The sequence below is a fragment of the Lissotriton vulgaris genome, chromosome 1_1, assembly GCF_964263255.1.
Source record: "Lissotriton vulgaris chromosome 1_1, aLisVul1.2, whole genome shotgun sequence".
Classification (NCBI taxonomy): domain Eukaryota; kingdom Metazoa; phylum Chordata; class Amphibia; order Caudata; family Salamandridae; genus Lissotriton; species Lissotriton vulgaris.
Genome location: NC_141685.1, coordinates 1,730,996,043 through 1,731,016,472, shown reverse-complemented (window position 1 = coordinate 1,731,016,472; position 20,430 = coordinate 1,730,996,043). Strand labels below are relative to the sequence as shown.

General features: G+C 44.5%; 1 protein-coding gene across 1 annotated transcript in view; it reads left to right on the top strand.

Annotated features, from left to right (window-relative positions):
* The window catches only part of USP6NL (USP6 N-terminal like), a 927,917-nt gene that overhangs the window by 685,007 nt on the left and 222,480 nt on the right, over window positions 1-20,430 (top strand). The window lies entirely within an intron of this gene.

The window sequence follows — 20,430 nt, the reverse complement described above, 5'->3', positions numbered from 1 at the left end:
CGGAGACACAGTCACTAATGATAGCTCTTTTTAGGGCTGTCTCCTCTTTCAGCCAGATAGAACACCATAGCATTAATGGCCTTAAAGAAATCAGATCGGACAGATAATGGATTCTGAGCTCTCTGTGGACTAGATCGTTAGAGGCAGATTTAGGCAAATACAATAGTTTCTTTTGAAAAATATTTTCCTCCACTTGTAGGCTACTGGCCGGGGCAAATCCCGAAGCCCCAGGCCCCGTAGAGGGCAATGGAGAGACATCTTGATTGATAGATCTTTAACATGTCTCCAATCCGTTTGTCCCCTAGCTTGGTGGCAAATTTGAACACCCTGAGGGCACTTTTAGCCATCTTGGCCCACACATTAGTAAGCTCGTTGGCCCAGCTACAGTTCTTTGAAAAAGTGATGCCAAGATAGCAAAAGTTGTCCACATGTTGGACCTTGTGCCCATCAATGAAATATGAATAGGGTTTCACACGCCCCACCCCACAGGCCATGGTGTAGGTTTTGGACTTGTTAATAAGTAGTTTTCTGTCCCTGATGAAAAGCGAAAACCTATCCATCAAACGTTGAAGGTCTATAGGGGTCCTAGACAATAACACGGCGTCATCGGCGTATAATAATACCGGGACTTCAAGATAGTTTACTTTTGGTGCGTCGGCCGCTATCACCTTCAGAGCAGTATCCACCTCACTAATAAAAAGAGAAAAAGCAAGGGGGCGGGAACACAGCCTTGCCTTATACCTCGGCCAACCTTGAACTTGGTAGTACACTCCCCGCAGGTACCATATCGTACAATGGTACGCAAGTTATCATAGTCGGGCCAGGAAAAAGACGATACCCTCAGGTGCCCCCATTTCTAGCAGTTTAACCCAGAGGATAGAATGGTCCACCATATCAAAGGCACTACTCAAATCTGCAAAGCATAGATAAAGGGAGCCTGTCTTGGCCTGGGTATACTTTCCTATCAAGTGTTCAAGGTTTAGACATTGTTCTAAAGTTCCGCGCCCCTTCCTAAAACCATACTGGCTGTTGGCTATAATACCGTTGGATTCAGCCCATTCTTCCAGCTTAACTAAAAGCACCCTACTCATAATTTTAACCAAGGAATCTAATAGGGAAATGGGGCGGTAATTCTTCACATCCCCCCTATCGCCTTTCTTATAAATTGGTACTATGATAGATTCCTCCCACCTTGGTGGTACACCATTACATACTGCGGCATTAAAAACATTGGCTAACATGGGTCCCCATAACTCTGGAACAGATTTATAAACATCGATGGGCACCCAATCGGGTCCCTGAGCCTTACCCCCTTTACTGAGACTAATGCTTTCTAAAACCTCAGTTATGGTAATATCCAATTGAACAATGGGTCAACAACCGTTGTAATCATCCGGTGTCCTGTCTGAGTCGAAAATAGAGGAGAAATGGGTTACCCATGTTGCCATGTTAACATTAGATGTTAATTCTGGTACCTTGTCGTCTTTGAGAAACGGGCAGTTGACTGTGGCCCAAAATAAAGAGCAGTTAGACGTTTCAGCAGCCTGCGTAAGTTTTTTCCAGGCCTCTTGCTGTAACTCAGTCTTCCTGCGTTTAACTGCTACCTTGTTTTCTTGTCTGAGCTGGGTTACCTCACTCATGACTCTAGGTCTAGCTGCCAGCGCCATTTTTAGCTCCTTTAACGAGGTGGTACAGGCATGATCAAACAACCCCTTTTATGGTCTGGTTTACCCATAACATTTTTACTAAACTTACTGTCAATAGTGAGATTCATTTTTATAAAATTCCGGACAGTATCGACGGTAGCGTCAACACTCTCAAGGATAGCCGTGAGTTCTCCTAGACAACTTTTTACAATGGAATTCAAAACCATTTCAACTTTGTCCCCTTTCCATCTGATTCTTATTCCATTCGGTCTGTGTGGTTCTACATTAACAATAATACCCATATTATGTAGGAGTTTTTCTTTCCAGAAAGTGGCCTCAATAGTAATACAGTTGTGGTCACTAAGTATGTTATCCACAACCTTCGGGGCCTTACACCATGGTATAAGATTAGATGACAGATAAAATCAATCAGTGTTTGCATTCCTTCCCGTGAACGTGGGGATTGTATCGCCTAAATCATTCTTCGCATTGACCAATATTTCCTTATCGTAGGAGGCCCAAAGTTTGTTCAAGGACTCCCCGTATTGGTTATGCGGGAAATGGAGGTCATCATCCCCAAAATGATTAGTAACCCCACAGACCCTTTGGTTGGAAAGGGGACAAACAGCAATATTAAAATCCCCCACCCAGATAAAATCAAAGACAACATTTGTCCCCGCAGTAATCTCACCCAGGGCAGTCTCCAGGGCATTTACCACCAGGTGCCTTGTACTGTCAAAGACATTATTATAAAAATTGATTAAAAGAGTATTGCGTCCATGCTCCTGATAAAGCCATAAGATCTGGGAATGTGCCCCAACCAATACATGTCTTTTCACAATAATGGGGAGTTTTACAGAGATCAGTACCAGGTGCCCTCCCCTAGCTCTATCGGATGAGGATGCCATAGCAGGTAAATGATATGTGACGAACCCATTGTAACTAATTGAGTCTTTACACCATGTTTCCTGGAAGCAGATTATATCGAAAACATTAATAAACTCAGACCACCCCAGGGAATCTCCCTTGGCCGCTAAACCTGCAACGTTCCAGCTAGCGATTAAACATGTCAGGGGCAGATTGGCTCCATCAGGCAGAATGGTCGTAGGGATTAACCTGTTGATCCTAGGTACTTCGTTCACGGTAGTATGGTTTACAGCCTGCCTAACTACTACCGTCAAGCCATCGCTATGTCCACCTGATGTATCCCCTGAGCTGACTGTGGTATTTGGGTTGCCACATCCACATGCACTCACTGAGTTTCCTAGTATTTCAGCCTCCACCCAAGCCCCAGGTGGAAAAGCCTCTACATCAGGTTGAAAATTATCCAGTTCAAGTTCAAGTCAATCATTGGAGTCTAAGCCTCTCAGGGGTTGATATCGGTTAGATGTAACTACCTCAAAACAGGTAGGCATATCAATGCTGTTACCTCTGCCCCTAATAGGATCATTATTGGGCTGATGGATTAAATGCCTATAAAAATAGCCCAGAGGTCGAAGTGTAATTCCCTGATCGTTATGGGGTAGAGAAGTGGCTCTTATCAGTGAAATGTGGATTTCTAAAATTTATAATAACAGTCGCCACTGATATTCTTGTGGTATCTGCCTATCCAGTTAACTATACGGAGTCAACAGGAGACCCTATGGCCCTTATCCTGCTCGACGCGAAGAAGGCGTTTTATAGGGTCTCCTGGAGATTTTTATGGGCTGCAATGTCTCATTGTGGAATTACTAATAGATTTATCACAGCTATTCAAAGGTTATACGACAAGCCAAGCGCTAGAGTTTTGGTTAATGGGCTCTTATCAGAGAATTTTGCGATTTCTAGGGGGACCAGGCAGGGGTGCCCTTGCTCCCCTCTTCTTTTCGCGATATACATTGATCCATTCATCCAGTGGCTGGATAAGCTTGTATAAACACCACCGATTCAAATACGTAATCATAACACCAAAATCTTAGCATACGCCGATGATATCGCGCTTGTCACCAGTGACCCCAATAGAGCAAAATCTGTGATAGAAGAAGAGGCACATCGGTTTGGGCTAGTGTCAGGTTACAAACTAAGTTCTAGCAAAACTCAGATTGTTCTCAACAACAACATTTCGATAAGAGATTCTAGAGTGACAGAGGAGGCCGTATATTTAGGTGTTGGCATAAGTGCCAAAATAGAAAATATCGTTAGTAATATGAACCCGCTAATATCACGTACTAAGAAAGAACTGGTCCGACTGAATAATCTATATCTGACTATCGGTGGTAGATGTAATTTGATTAAGATGCTTTTTTGCCCCGATTTTTATATTTTTTCTGGACTATATGTCTCGAGTTCTCTCCCCAAGTTTTTAGAACTATAGATTCCTTGTTTTCAAGTTTTTTATCTGGGGATACAAGAAACCCCGACGTGCCTTTAGATGGATTGTGCTATCAAAGGAAAGAGGAGGGCTATCTCTGCCTAATTTTAAGTTAAACTATTGGGCCACTTTATTAAAATATTGTGTTAAACTCATTTCTCATGATGCTATCAGTCAAACGATCCCAACCCCTCAAATCATACTGGGAGAAGAATGTGCTGGCTGCTTTTGGCGGCATGTCAATGATAGTTATTTTAAGAAAGTTAAGTTCAAAACTATTGCGGGGTGTACAAAGTTTGGTGTAATGTGCGGAAGCTCTTGGGGCTCGGGCGATACTCATATTATATTCCAGTGAGCCTTAATAATGATCTACCCGAAATTTTCCAGGATAGCTGCATACATAGATGGGTCTTGGCCAGAGTGGGGCAGTTGGGCTGTTTTTATGCACCAGGTGGCTTTAAGTTGTTTGAAGATTTACATGTTGAATATAATATCAGCCACAGGGATTTTGTTTAAGTTTTTGCAGGTTAGAGATTTTTTATCAAAGAAATGTGGCGGGCGGTGCAACTTCCAGAATAAGCAATTTATTGATAATCTTTGTAAAAAAAACACACCCAAGATTGGGGAAATATACGAAGCCCTGAACTGTCTTTCCAGATGATATGGACAAACAGTCTTCTGTTTGGCAAGTCAAGCTGGGAGTTCAGCCTACAAACCCCCGCCGAGCCTATGAATTAGCCCAAACATCGTTAATGTCTACAAAGCAACAAGCACAATTCTATAAAACATTTTTTCCCTATATTATACACCAAATAAAATCGCCAAATGGGGGACCGGGAAGGGAACTACGTGCCCACGGTGTGCATTGTTCGGGGCTGATATTATACATATGTTTGCCACATGTAACACCCTTAATATCCTGATCAAAGATATATCTTAATTTTATCAGAAGTGTGCCAAATAAGAGTGGATGTCTCAACAGAGGAAATTGTGTTGGGTGTAGCAAATAGTGGACGCCCGATAAACATGCAGGGGCTAATTTTTGTGGCTATGGCAATCTTGCGGCTCTGTATCGCCTCATCCTGGCTCGATCCTAATCCACCTGCTTTCCAACAATGCAGGGCCAGGCTACTTGCGACCTGCAGTCTTGAGGTGGCAATTTATAAAAATAAAGCCTCTAACAAAAGAAGGGGTATGCTGATCTGGGCACCATTGCTGCAGTGGATTCAGAGACATACATAGGTTGCCACTCATTTATTATGATCTCGTATTCTTTTCCCGCCTGTTGCATTTTTCTCTATTCTTTTGTACCCTTCTATTATTTTTTTTAAAGCGTATAACTAATGTAATGTATATTTGGGTCACACCTTTGATTTTCGTGTTGCCTCCTTATGTGTCTAATGAACTATAATGGATTAACTTCTGATTTATGATTGTAATAAGTCTTTCTGTAGTAGGGGATCTCTGTATATAGTCATAATCTAGTGAATAGTCCCGCCCATGTGCGCGGACCCCGGAGCAATCAAAAATAATCTCTTAAATTGTCAAAAAATGCAGAACTGCACAGACACTTAAGAGAGAATTTAAAGACAGATAATGCAGCCTATATCCACAGGCTACACTGTCCAGTACTTCTACTATAAATTCCACCAAAAATCCACAACAGCACAGCCTGTCCAGATTTCTCCACAGAGAAAAACTTTCCTTTTTCAGCAAAACTCTCTGGAATGATAGAGAGGTAGGAATGGACAGGCAAGCCCCATAGGCTGCTATTATGTGGCTCAAAACAGGATACTGTGCCTTTAAGAGAACCTTCTAGAACTCTCTCAGTATCCCAGAATGCACAGCAGGTCCCTCTTACTTTCAGTTCTTTTTTTCCGGCTCCTGCTAGCAGGACCCTGGAGCATTAGCTCTTCTTTTTTGAGCTTTTTTAATTCAATTTTTGTGATAATTTGGAATTTTTGCAGCTTCACTCGACGTCTTTGCCCTTTATCTACATTCTGCTGTGTTTTTTTGGCAGAATTTCTGCAGTCTTCTTGTCTTTGTACTATTTCTGTCTGACAAGTGCTTTGTCTGCAGCTGAATTAAATACCAAAGCTGAAGCTCACAGGGTTTATATTCTGTGTTTGCCTGTGTCTTTTGACACCTGTCTTCTCTGTAACTTCTTTTCTAGGAGGCTTCGGCTCCCAGGTTTGGAGCAGGGGAGTTTGAAGGCATCTTCAACCTCTGGGTAAGGAGAGGGTAGGTCCTCTACCGGTCCCCATGCTGTGACCTCTGGGGTTCTCCCCAGTACGGGCACGTCTGAGCTATGACGCGGTTCCGGTCAGTGTCGAGGACGTCATGGAGTGCCTCAACGTCATGGAGTGCCTCGACGTCATGGAGCAGTGATGCTCGACGTCATGGAGCAGTGATGCTCGACGTCATGGAGCAGTGATGCTCGACGTCATGGAGCAGTGATGCTCGACGTCATGGAGCAGTGATGCTCCTTTTGCGGCGTTGGTCGCTTAGGCTCCGCTATCTTCCGTTAGGCCAGACGTCACCGTTATAGATGGCTCGGAGTCTCGGTGCAGTGCTGCTTGATGTCGATGTACAGCAATGTCATAGAGACAGTCACTGTCTTAGTGGTGGTGACGTGGTAGTGAGGTCGATGTCATGGGTTACAGCCGCAGAATACTTGCCGGCGCTTGACGCCTGGGTCTTGTTCCAAGCCTCGCTCCGCGGTGAGCCTCTCTTCGTAGGAGGGGACTTTGTGTTCCCGGCAACGTCCACTCATGACGCCGTGCAGTTGATCAGCGTCGAGGAACCCTTCTGATGGGGAGTCTGTGGCTACTTACCACGTGTAAGCGGGGGACGTTGGTCCTTTTGCTTAGTTTTGAGTATTCGCATACCTACTCAGCGTCTGGATCGCCTCCTGCTCTGCCACCCCTGGTGACCACCAGGGATGTTTCGGAATTCTCTCGATTCTCTCTCCCACCCACCACCCCAGGGGCCTTTAGCCCCTCAGTCTGCGAACCCCCGGTGCCTTGATGCCAGGGAGGCGTCTTCCATGAATACGGGGAGGCTCACTCCTCCTCTTAACTGGTTGGCGGTACTTAACTTTCGTCCACTACCACCTGCCAGGAGGTTCTGGCTTCGACCGTACTCCTGACTTGGTCACAGGGGTGGCGGCATGCAGACAGCTGTTGCTGGGCCGTTGTGGTAAGACCCCTGTGTGGGGGTGTTTCTCCACCGATTTGTGGTTCCCCTGCCGAGAGACAGGAGGGAGCCCTTCCAAGAGATATTCGAAAGGGCCTGATAGTTTCAGATCTAAACATCGGTGTCGGAGCGGAGTTTTTCTCTCCTGCCTACCCCCAGGTATGGTGGATTTGTCCTACGTTGCCATACTTGCATTCGTCTGATGTCTCTGCAGCCTGCGGCTCAGCGGTGCGCTTCTACTCTCCCGTTCTTTGGGCAACCCTTGGGCTGCCATGAGGGTAGTGAGTGGCCCGCATGAAGTCTGAATCGGAGATTTTTGAAGGCTGTAGGTTTGGGGCATGGAGAACGGCTTAAGGCCTTCCGCCCTTTCTAGCGGCGTCTTTTCCTCCCAGAATTTGTCTGTGGTCCCGGGCCGCCATTTAATAATTCACAAGTATATTGTGCGCATACGCGGGAGAGCTTGATGCTCCTCGTCGAACAAAGGCCGGCCGGGTCTAGACAGTCTTCGTTTGTCAGCCCTCCTCCAGCAATTCCACCGGTTCACTCGCAGTTAGAAGCAAGTCAATGTCCTGGAGAGAGAGCGGAGGAAACACAGATAGGCTCACAGTGGCGGCGGGGACATCAACTTCGAGAGAGGGGAGGGCAACAACAGGAGAGACAGGAAGAGTTACAGCCTTTTGTGAGTCAAGGGCCGAGTAGATGTCTACAATTTTCGTATGAAAAAATCCTGCGATTTGATCGCATAGGACTTGAGAACATACTGTGGGGTCGGGTATCTGCAATGTACAGAGGGAGTCGACAATCTTAAAAAGATCCCGCGGGGAGGTGAGAGTGGTCGTAAGATGAGCGAAGTACTCTTGTTTCACCCTGATCACCTCTATCTTCTATTCCTTAAGGAGAGATTTGTGTTTCTCCCTCTCTAGGGGATCCCATCTCGTCCGCCAAAGCCTTTCCTGCCTCCTGCACTCCTGCCTCAGGAGTCTTAGAGGCTCGGAAAACCACGGGGCAGAGGATCTCTGCCTGGCGGAGTAACGCAAGGTTCAGGCTCAGGCTCAAGCTCTCTTAGCTGCTCCATCTACAACAGTGAGGACGATGTCTTCTCTACGGGGATCGATGGCCTCTTGTATCTTCCTCACTCCGCATGCGCGCCAACACATGTGGCCGCTACTGGACGGTTTGGAGGACCAATGGAACCAGAAGAAAGGGTGTTGGGACAACCGGATTCAGTTATTTTTTCACGCCCAACTGCCCCTGAGATGGTGGTGCTCAGCAGAGAATATCCTCAGAGGGGTTCCTTTCCACAGGGACTTCCCGACTCGGACTATCGTTACGGATACGTCTCTCCTGGGCTGGGGAGCGCATTCAGACCATCTACAGATCCAGGGAGCGTGGTCTCTGACAGAGTCTATGTCTCACATCAGTTTCCTGGAATTCAGAGCTATTCACTCGGCACGGAAGGCCTTTCATCTGTCCTTCCAGACCGACTCCTTGCTTGTGCGGACGGACAATACGACCACAATGTTTTACCTCGACAAGCAGGGGGGCGCGAGATCACGCACACTGTCACAGGAAGCGCAGGCGATCTGGCACTAGCTGTTAGCCAGAGGAGTGACGATAACGGCGTCTCATCTGCCAGGTGTGCAGAATGTTCAGGTGGACGCGCTGAGCAGACTGATTCAGGAAAACCGCGAATGGGTCATAAACGACGAAGTAAGAGGAGACGTCTTCACAAGGTGGGGGACTCCAGATGTAGATCTGTTCGCCACCGCTGAAAACAGCAAATGCCGAGACTTCGCCTCCAGGTACTACCAGCAGGGGACGATTGGGAATGCCCTATGGATCGACTGGTCGAACAGCTTTCTGTGCGTTTTTCCGCCCATTCCCCTGATTCCAGCGGTGCTCATCAAGCTGTCCCAGTCCAGGGCACGGATGATCCTGATTGCCCCAGAATGGTCCAGGCAGTGGTGGTTCACGGACCTGCTTCACCAGTCTCTCCTTCCTCATATACGGCTGCCGTGCCGGCCGGACCTTCTCACGAAGTTCAGGGGGGCAGATGGTGCACCCCAACCTCTTGTCTTTGAGTTTGGCGGCATGGCTCCTGAGAGAGTGCAGTATGGCCATTTGAATCTACCATAAGATTGTATGGACATACTGAAGGAGGCTAGGCGACCTTCCACTAGGACTTCCTATGCATACAAATGGAAGGGATTCTGCATCTGGTGCAAGTCCAAGAACTATGATCCAATGACGTGTGAGGAAGATGACATCCTTCCGTATCTTCTATGTTTGGCGCAGTCTGGCCTTAATGTTCATTCCATTAAGGTTCATCTCACTGCGCTGACTGCCTACAGGAAATACCCTTCACAGACTTCCTTCTTGCAGATCCCTGTGATCATGGACTTTTTGGAAGGCTTGAAGAAAGTGTTCCCTCCTGTCCGGCTTCCTTCACCTTCATGGGACTTGAATGTGGTGCTGTCCAGATTGATGGAGGCGCCTTTCGAACCTATTCATAAGGCTTAGTTGCAGCACCTGTCCTGGAAGGCTGCGTTCCTCGTGGCCATCACATCGGCCCGCAGGGTGAGTGAAATTCAGGCGCTGTGTTGCCAAGAACCTTATGCTGTATTTCATGCTGCTAAGGTTGTTATGCGTACTCTCCCTAAATTTCTTCCATAAGTTATCTCTGATTTCCATGTTAACCAGACCATAACTTTACCTACGTTTTTTCAGAATCCTTGATCTCCAGCGGAAAGGTCTCTGCATTCCCAGGATGTTAGGAGGGTGTTGAAATTTTATCTGGATAAAACCTAAGATATTCGTAGGTCAGACCAATTGTTTATCAATTATGGATCAGTCAGGACCGGTCTTGCTACCTCATAACAGTCCATCTCGAGGTGGATTGTGTCCTGTATACAATTGTGATACCAGAAGGCTAATAAGACCTTAGGGGGTAAACCTAAGGCTCATTCCACCAGGGGCAAAGCTGCCACTACTGCTTTGCTTCGTAATGTTCCTATTGCAGAAATCTGCGAGGCGGCCGCTTGGAAGTCGGTCCATACCTTGCTAAGCATTACTGTCTGGTCACTGATGCCAGGACAGACGCTCAGGTTGGGCAGGCTTTGCTGCAAAATCTTTTCGCACAGTAGTGTTGTTAATTCTATTCTCTCCACCGCCGCTTTGATGTGGGGATGGGCTTGCCTTTCTATTCACTAGATTATGACTATACACAGAGATCCCCTACTACAGAAGGAGTAGTTTCTATCCTGTAACTCCAGTTCTGTAGTAGGGGTATCTCTGTTATAGTCATACGTGCCCGCCCTCCTCCCCGGTGGAGAAAGATATTATGTACGGAATGCTACAGGTCTGGCGTGTTACGCCTTCAAAAAGAACTGAAAGTAAGAGGGTCCTGCTGTGCATTCTGGGATACTGAGAGTTCTGGAAGGTTCTCTTAAAGGCACAGTATCCTGTTATGAGCCACATAATGGCAGCCTATAGGGCTTGTCTGTCTATTCCTTCCTTTCTATCATTCCAGAGGTTTTTGCTGGAAAAGGAAAGTTTTTCTCTGTGGAGAAATCTGGACAGGCTGTGCTGTTGTGGATATTTCGTTGAATTTATAGTAGAAGTACTGGACAGTGTAGCCTGTGGATATAGGCTGCATTATCTGTCTTTAAATTCTCTCTTAAGTGTCTGTGCAGTTCTGCATTTTTTGACAACTTGAGAGATTATTTTTGATTGCTCCGGGGTTTGCGCACATGGGCGGGACTATTCACTAGATTATGACTATACACAGAGATCCCCTACTACAGAACTGGAGTTACAGGACAGAAACTACTCCTTCTCTCTTAAGGTATTAAGGTAATTGGAACTTCCGCAAGATATTGAAGACCTACCTGTTTGTGGCATAGTTCTCTAGTCTGTTGTCTGCTGCTGTGGCTCACCCAGCGCGGGGACACGCCGAGATGGCTAACCAGGCGCTTTATAAGCTGTATTATTAATATTATTATTAGTATGATCTTGGGGGCGGGGGGAGGGGTTGTGTATATAGTGACAAATTGTGAACAAAAAGATTTTTTTTTAAAGTCCGAATTTTGAAATCGTCTCCCTCTTTATTCATTACTGTGAAAATCTTGAGAAATGTAGTAGCCCAAGAAGGCTGTACTGGTGCTGCTCAGGCTTCCCTGATTGAATTCTCGTTCTTTATCAAGATTGATTTTTCATGGACTGATGGCTTCAGTGATCCTGATCCCATGTGCTGTATACATATTTAGGACACCAGTTCACTCTGCGCCCCCTGCTGTTGCCGGACACATCTTATTACATTTTAGTTCTTTTGTTTTCACTTGTTGGTGGTCCCCTTGAAATTCGCACACATTTCCTTTCACTGTGACCAGTTTTCATTTTCATGTGTGTGCGCCTCGCTCTTACGCCTACGCATATTCAATGAGGCAGGTGTGCAGTACTGTCTAATATTGCATCTTGAGAAGCTTCGTTCAGTTATCTATTTTCAAATCATCTGACCTGTGTTTGCAGCAACATTACAGAGGTATCAAGTGGAAGCTTTAGCTACACAGTGTGAATTTTTGAGATTTTTTATTTGTTGGTTCAGAAAATGCAGCTTCAACACTGACTCTTCGTGTACATGTAATGCAGTATAATCTTCACACATTGACTTCCCATCACACACCGGAAAGGCTAGGCACATTTCCTTATTAATGTTTTAACTTGTTCCAAACGTAGCTGCTGGGTGCCTGTTAAATGCGATACCCTCTCTCTGGTGGTCCTCCAGATAAGTTGCTATTGGTGCATCAAGAGTAGTGTGGTTGCTCAAAGTGCTGTTGCTAATTCTGTCCTGCTCAGTGCATTTGTTTATATTCGAGCACTCACATGTTCTAGCCTTTTAATTTTGATAGCCTTCAGAGATGCTTAATGGGTGTTTTTAAACTTGAATTGCGGTATCCTTACATCCCCTTTCAGCATCACATCCCCATAAATCTCGACCGTATGCCAGTGAGGTCCACCCTGATGCCAGAAAGTGACACTTTGCTACTTTGCTACCAAGGATGGTTTCTTTCATGGTGACCATGGCCTCCATTATGCCTGAGACGGCTACAGTATTCTAAACTGGCTCAATCAGTACTTATGGTCTTGTGATCCATTTGATCAAGAGTTAGCGGCACTCTGATTGAGAAGTACGTTGAAGCTCATCCTGGTATTGTTTCAGCTAAGGCTACTCTGTGGACTTGCATTAAGGTGTCATTTGTGTTAAAAATAGAATGCAAACCTCAGAACCAGGCAACTGGAGCAGTAGAAGGTTGAACCCACCACATTGTTTTGATGTGTCTCTAACAAGTGATCCAGAGAATCCAACGAGCTAGTAAAAGTTTAGATCTGTTAATACACACTAAGTGGTGAGCTCCTTATCATGGTGCAATTATATGTGGTAAGGCCATTATCTTACAGTAGACATGCAGCCATATACAATGAGGGAATTACTCATGCCATGGTTGAAATGCCAGAAAGGGCATTCCCTGGCATAAAGGTGGCCAGATGTGGCATACATATAAACGCTCCAACACACACATTTAGGAAATGATGTACATACAGTGTGGAATTTCTCAAAATCCGCCTTACGAAACCGATGGGTGGAATTGGAACAGAAAGGGTGTTACGGCTCTGGACCTCTTTGAATTGTGAGAACAGACTTAAGTCTTCATGCAGGCATGACACTACCAGGGACTCTGGCAAAAGGGGAGGGGATGCAACCGATACGGGTAGACAGCAGCAGTTTCCACTGTTCCACTTACATATACCTGCCTCCGGTCCTCATTGGAAGACTGCTACTGTGTCTATCAGACTTAAATCCCATGACCAGATACTAACTAGGTGAAACTGCTATGAACAAAGGGAAGGCTCTGCTTATGAAACAGTCATGCAGTGTCAACCGTGCAAACACTGTTCCTGCTAAACCAAGCTTATGGGTCACAACTCTGTCAGTGAAGTTCGGGCTCTGGTAGTTATTTGGCAGCATCATCTGAGTCTTAATAGGCAACAAATACTGGATGCCTTTGGGAGATGGCCTCTAGAACCTTGCGCTACGATTATCACCTTGCTAGCTGACATTGACAGCAGTTTGCTCCATCCCTCATTTTCCGATAGACCAAATGTCCTGGGTCGATAAGCCATGGATGCTGGAGTTCAGTAGAATCATCACATTGGATGCTAGTGGGTCTGGAGCAAGGAATATTCATGGAGTATCCAGTAAACCTGGGGAGCATGTACCGAGTGAGTCTTGGGTGTGGGTACTCAGTAGAATGGGAATGCTGGCTGCCATTGAGAATAAGGTGCTCCGTGTCAGTAAGAGCAAGGCTCCATGGGAATTGGATTCAGTGCGTCTTTAAGAGCTGGGTGCTGGTCGTCTAGGAGTGCATGTTAGTTTTTTTTCTGAAAGTGTGGGGGGCCTCTTGTTAATTAGACAAAGGTGCTGGTGTCAACAGGAGCACCGCACTTGGTATCAAGGAGACAATATTTCTGAGTGCCACTGCTTCCATGTTAGTGTAGCTCGGGGCTCTGGGTGCATTGGGCCTGGGATCCGGATGTCAGTGTGACAGGAGGTCTGGGAGTGAGCCAGACCACGTTTCTGGCTATGAGTGTTTACTAATGGAACTCGTATTCTGGGTTCCAATATGTCTGGTGCTCCAGTTGCCAGTGGGATCTGGTGCCATGAGGTCTTTGAGTAAGAAACTGTGGATCCTGCACTGGACTGAAGTGTGCATTTTTAAAGTGTTTCGTATTATTAATTTTTCATGTTAACATTATAAAATCCTGAAGCAGTTACTTGAAAGAGGGATTGGAAATGTACTAAAATGCAAGAAATAATATGCAAACTACCACTCCTTTTTTGAAGTGTCCCTTCTGTGCTAGAGGATAATTTACGATTTCTCCAAATCTCCCAAACTTGTGTGTATGTAGACTCTTCATCTCATGAATTATAAATTGGTTTTTCTATTAACCAGAGCTGCGGTGTTAAAGAAAATGAGACTTCAGTGTTTAAAATGATGACTTGGGGAGGGGGGTGGGGGAGGGGGGGGGGGGTGAGTGAGTGTTGAATTGTGAACATCTGATAAATGTGCAGCAGTCTACTATTTAAATTGTATGTAAATCTTTAATTTGCAGTCTAATGTATTTTCGTATTGCACCTTAAAGTTTTATTTAATACATCACACCCTCAAAAAGTCTTTATAATTGCAACACACCTTGAGAGTTTTCCATTTTCGCTGAATGCTATTAAACTGATGTTTCTTTTCTTAGCAACCTACTCGAAGCCTTGAAATCTCACCTCATAAAGCTGAGAATTAGATAGTAGCTTCCCCCAAACTGGGTTTCTTTAGCCTTTTCTTCCTTTTTTTCCAAATTCACGTTCTTCGGTTGGTTCTGTCTTTGCGGAATACATTTTTCATGGGCGTGGGAAATTGGCTGTACACACAAGGTGGTTGGTTAAATGGGCGCTTTACCAACCGTGGCAGCTCGACCCTGAATCTCCCCCTCGAATGATGGATTTTATTTCCAAACCTGTCTGTTTCGCACTCGAATGATGGATTTTATTTCCAAACGAGACTGTTTCGCTCGGTATGCTTTTTCATCAGGAGTGAAAATGGACTGCGTTCCACATCGAGGCTCATGCATGTCTTCAGATTGGGTTTATATGAATGGAATGTGAGGTTATGAATTGGTTCCCCACTATAAGGAAGAGGACAATTCTTTGTCCATAAGAGATTTCGCCCTTCATTTTAGAGATGTGGTCTTGCGTCAAAAGAGCTGCCAACTTTGCAAGTGGGGAACCAGGTTCAAATTCCGGCATCGTCTCAATACCCTGTGACTGTGGGCAAATCACTTAATGTCCCCATGCTATAAATAAAATCAAAAGTGTAACATATACTGGTGTTCATGTAAAGCGCTTTAATGACCTAGGGCCAAGTTGGTGCTAAAAAGAAGAAAAATAATCGAATATAAAGTGCTCTGGTTTAGGTGCTGCTTTTCTGAGAAAGAAAGGTTTGCTGCTAAATTATAGACTTTTAGAAACTGTCTAAATTTGGGCATGAGAAGAGCTGTTATGTATAGGCTAAAGAGGCTTAAAATGTGAATAAGCGGGACAATGACAAGTATTAAATAAAGGTAACTTTGTATGGCAATAGCAGCAGCGGCCGGGACAGGTAAGCGTGGTGGGCCGGCGAGTCGACAGATGAAGGAATAGGTACAATTAAATAAATACATACCTATTCTGTCATCTGTTGACTCCCAGCGCGCCCCGCCCCACCGCACTTACCTGTGCTGTCCACCGCTGAATAGCAGTAGCAATAAACTGGCATGAAAGAGATTGCAAGCAAGAGAATTTTAAGGTAGGAAGAAACTAAAAGGTGTGAAATAAAATGAAGGCAGTCGGGGAATGAATGGTTGGGTTCCTCAAAGATGGAATTACTAGGAGGTAAAATCAGTCATATGAGACCCAAAATTTTCAGTTTATTTTCTTAGTCCTTTATCACTGAAACTTGCATGTAAGGATTGCAATCTATGCCTTTTTTATGTTTTTAGTGGTAGGGAATAGAGGATGAAGAGTGTTTGACTGACCAGGAAAGATGTATGTTGTAGGTGCAGGATGTTGGAGAAGCCTGTGATATCTCTAAAGATAGTGGCATGAGCTCAAAGGCAGCTACTAACAGGAGATGATGACGTTGGTAAGAGACGGATAGTGAGAGCTCTTCGATGAAGGCTAATTTCTCTGTACCAGGTCTATTGGTCATTCATTGCAGGGCAACATTGAGTCCCTGATTTCCTTTCTAACAAAAGGTACTCAAAATATATAACAAGCACTCCAGTACTGTTTCGTAACAATGTCTACACAGAAAATGAATATCATCTGTGACAGCAGAGCCAGATGCACATTGAACACAGATGCTGCATCCCTAAATCTCATCATAATATTTAAAAATATTAGGATGAGACTTAGGGTATCTGTGTGGTACTCCCCACATCCCAAGATTGTCTGCCCGATCTGTTTTCATTTGCCTAAGAAGCTATGCTGCTCTTTTAAAAGCATGCAAGTTTTGGAATCCTCTTCATTTAGAGGTCATATCCCTTAATTCTTTGAACATTTAGGCTAAAAAAAAGGTAAGGCCGTTCTTTAGCACTAATATTTTCTGCAAATGTATTCTTTAATTGGTTCAGTTGCGGTCATGTATATGTTGACACTATCTTTGACTATCTTATAAGATAGATGATAATACACCTTTGCAGGATCGAGGATGGTGTTAAACTCAAGAATAGAGGAGGCAATGCGCCTCTCACAGAATCCAGATCAACAATAAAAAAGACAGCATAATCAGTTAAATAAGCTTTCTTGAGATGTGCGACGAATTAAAAACTAGGAAGGTTCAGTTAAAAAAAAAAGTTTCAAAAAGCAAAAATATAGTACTTCTGTTAATATAGGAAATTGGGCATAAGGCTGATCCGAATGCAGCGATAAGTCTGACAATTTATTTAAAGTTATAACCATGAGACAGAGTGACGTGGATATGCTCTCTAAGATTCAAGAGATTGACTTGTGGCTCACCTCCACATTGAGCCTCTTTTATAATAAAATTCACAGTGAAAATTACACTGACAGTCAAAGGTGTTCTAATCATTACACAGCTTTAACAAATCAGAACACGGAATGTAATGCAGCATCTAACACCACGCTCCCTCTAAATAAATAATAATGAAACCCCTTTTGACCAAATGTCATCTGATGGGACAGTACAAAGAAAGTTACACTCAAAACAATGACAGACTCTTGTAACGAATAGATTTGCTATAACAGACGGGAGAAGCCATGGAACAGTTTTGAGCCCTTTGAGTATACCAAGAACAAAACAACAAAGTATTCCATTTCTGCACTCTGGTCATAAAGAGACCGAGTGAGACAAAACATGGACTCATAGAAAATACAAGATGAAGTTGAGCCTAGTTTAGTTTATTTCTGGCCAATGCTAAAAAACACAGTTATGTAAAGTAAATTTTCGTCTTAGATGCAAAACATTCATATCACTAAGCACACATTATTTTTAATCAGAAACATCTCTAACAAATTCCCCCTCTGATGATGAATCAATCATCACAAATCCCACTACTCTTTATTCACAATTCAGTCTCCATCCTCAGCTTCTTGCTACTTGATTCTTCTCAAGTCTTTATATCATCATAGGCAAGAGCCTTAATGTTCACCCACTCCGTTTCATCTGCTCTTTTCCTCTTCTTTGCAGGCATTACTTACATCATTTAGTATCCACAATTTAAGCCAGCTTTAAACAAAATATTTAAGCAAGACCACTTAGACGTATAAGAATAATAAGTGGTGTTAGAATCTTAAATTGTTGTTAAATCTTACTGTTGCCAACCATTTCTATTGGCTCAATATTTCCAAACTTCACCCAACAGTCTTTTTCTCATGTGCTCCTTTCTTAATCTAAGATAAATTCTTGATGACCGACCTTTCTTCTGCTTCTTCTTATAAATTTGTCATTCCCATCTTTCCAGTTTCGAAAATTTTTCACTGTTCTGTCATTATATTTTTTTTATAAACTTGTGCTTCTCATCACTCAACTTGCACATACACAGGCTTGTAATTGTGTTAGTTTTCAAACTATATTGTGTATGCGTAATTCATCTTAAAGATTAGAAATGGATTTTAGGTTATCAGTTTCAGGAAGTTCTCCAAGAGTGAAATATTGAAGTCTGTGAGGTAGGGTTCCAAGAACACTCTATGAAGATGAATGTTGACAAAAATATTACAAGATAGAGAATAAGTGGAAGGAAGTTGCAGGTATGTCTCCCATTATGAAACAGAAGCAGATAAAAAGGTACATACGTAACAGTTGTGTATCCTCATGGTTTCAGAAAACTCCACTAACTGGGTTAGTTATATATTTTCTTTAATATTGCCTTTAGACGTATCCCCATATGTTAATCTCATGTCTCCCTACTCCTTGTGTGGAGGGATTAATTATTGATTCTCAATTTGAGGTCAAGCATGTCCAACTGCTGAAATTAAGCATAACAATAGGCCAACTGTTAAGTTATGTTTAATGATCTTTTATAGCGCTCAACTTTACCCGGGGGAGTCTCGGCCCTTGCCTAGCACTATTCCTGAGGATGAGGGAGAAAAAAGGTGAAGGATTTAGAATAAAAAGGCTTTCAGCTGTTTTCTGAAGATGCTGTAGGTCTCCATTTTCCGCAGATGGTCCGATAACTCATTCCAGTACCTTGGCGCTAAATATGAGAAGGATTTTCCTCCCGATCGGCAACGCCTGATCTGCGGTACTTGTAGGAGGCCCTGTTCTCTTGACCGGAGATATATGTTAGGTACATACTTAAAAAAACTTTCCTGGAGATATTTGGGGCCTCTGCCTCCAAGCGCTGTATAAGTGAGGCAGCAGATCTTAAAAAAAGATCTTTTTCTCACTGTTAGCCAAAGGAGTTCCCGCAATAGAGGGGCCAAAGGGGTACCCTCTGTGTGATTCAGTACCATCCTGGCTGCAGTATTTTGAATTACCTGCAGTCTGCTCAGAAAAGTTTCTCCTACTCCTGCTAGCAAAGCGTTACCATAGTCTAGGCGGCTGATAACCATGGCCTGGGCCAAGGTTTTATGATGGGGAGTAGGCATAAATTGAAGAATTTTTCACAGCAGCCGCACACTGTAAAAACATGAGCTAGTCGTTGCGGCAACGTGATTTTTCATGGATAGAAGCTGGTCCAATTACAGCCCTAAGTTTTTAACACATTGGGCCGGCCACCAATCGTTCGACCAACTATCAGAGGCTTGCCCATGAGCATTAGCTCAGTCTTACCGAGATTCAGCTGGAGACAATTCTGTGTGATCCAACTGGAGATCTCAAGCATTAGTCTGGCAAATTGTGCTTTCTCCGCTCCTATATCCGAACCGATCGAGAATAGGAGCTGAATATCATCCGCGTACGAAATGATCTCAAAGCCTAATTGTTCAGCTATCACTGCCAAGGGAGCCATGTACAGATTGAATATGGTCGGGCTCAGGCAGGAGCCCTGAGGGACTCCCTTGTCAAGGCTGAATGGTCTGGTTATCGTCCTTCCTGAGGGATCGCACCCAGGCTGTCCGGCTGGGGGACTTCACGGCAACTCCACTCAAGATCACTTGCAGTGTTCCCCAGGGTTCCTCTCTTTCCCCTCTTTTGTTCAACCTTTATATCTATCCTCTAATTTTCGCACTCCAGCAGCTGGAGGTCACCGTATATAATTATGCGGACGACCTCCAGCTCGTCTTCAATCTCTCTTCCTCTTCCCATTCTATCTCTAACTTTCAGACGACTATGATTTTCATCAGGGACTGGATGAGCCACAACCACCTGAAGTTGAACCCGGACAAAACCGAGCTGGTTCTCACTGGCGGCTCTTCCAGTCCCTGGAACTCTTTATTTTGGCCCTCTTCCCTAGGCTCCCCTCCCACTCCCTCTCCTACAGTTAAGACCTTAGGCATTAAAATGAATAATCACCTCACCCTTCACTCACAAATTAGTTCTGTTGTCTCTTCCTGCTTTTTCACCCTTCGCACTATTCGCACTGTCTCCCGTTTTTTTCCCCCCTTGGCACTAAAGTTGATCATGTCTGCCCTAGTGATCTCCCGGCTGGATTACGCCAACGCCCTGTACAACGGCATTCCTGCCTACAGTTTACGAAAGCTCCAGCTGGTGCAAAATCAGGCGGCTCGGCTAGTGTACGGCCTCCCCCGCTCCCATCACTCAACGCCGTTACTGAAGGCGTTACATTGGTTGCCTGTCAGGCAACGTCCCCTCTTTAAAACTGGCTGCATGGTTTTTCAGGCACGCCAGGGATCAGCCCCGGCCTTTATCATCTCCCTGATAAAGGAATATGTCCCCACCAGAGAGCTCCGATCATCTTCCCAATCCCTCCTACAGGTACCCCGCTACAAGAGAAAAAAGTGGGGAGGGGCCAATTTCTCATTTTTGGCACCCACCTTTTGGAACTCCCTCCCCGACCATCTGCGGTCGACCAAACACTACCCCCTCTTCCGCAAGGGCTTGAAAACCTTCTTGTTCAATCAAGCTTTCCCGCAGTAATCCATCCATTGCTCTGCTCCTGCTTACTATGTCTCCTAAGCGCCAAGAAACCGTTTGGTGAACGCTGCGCTATACAAGTATTTTAAATTCAAAT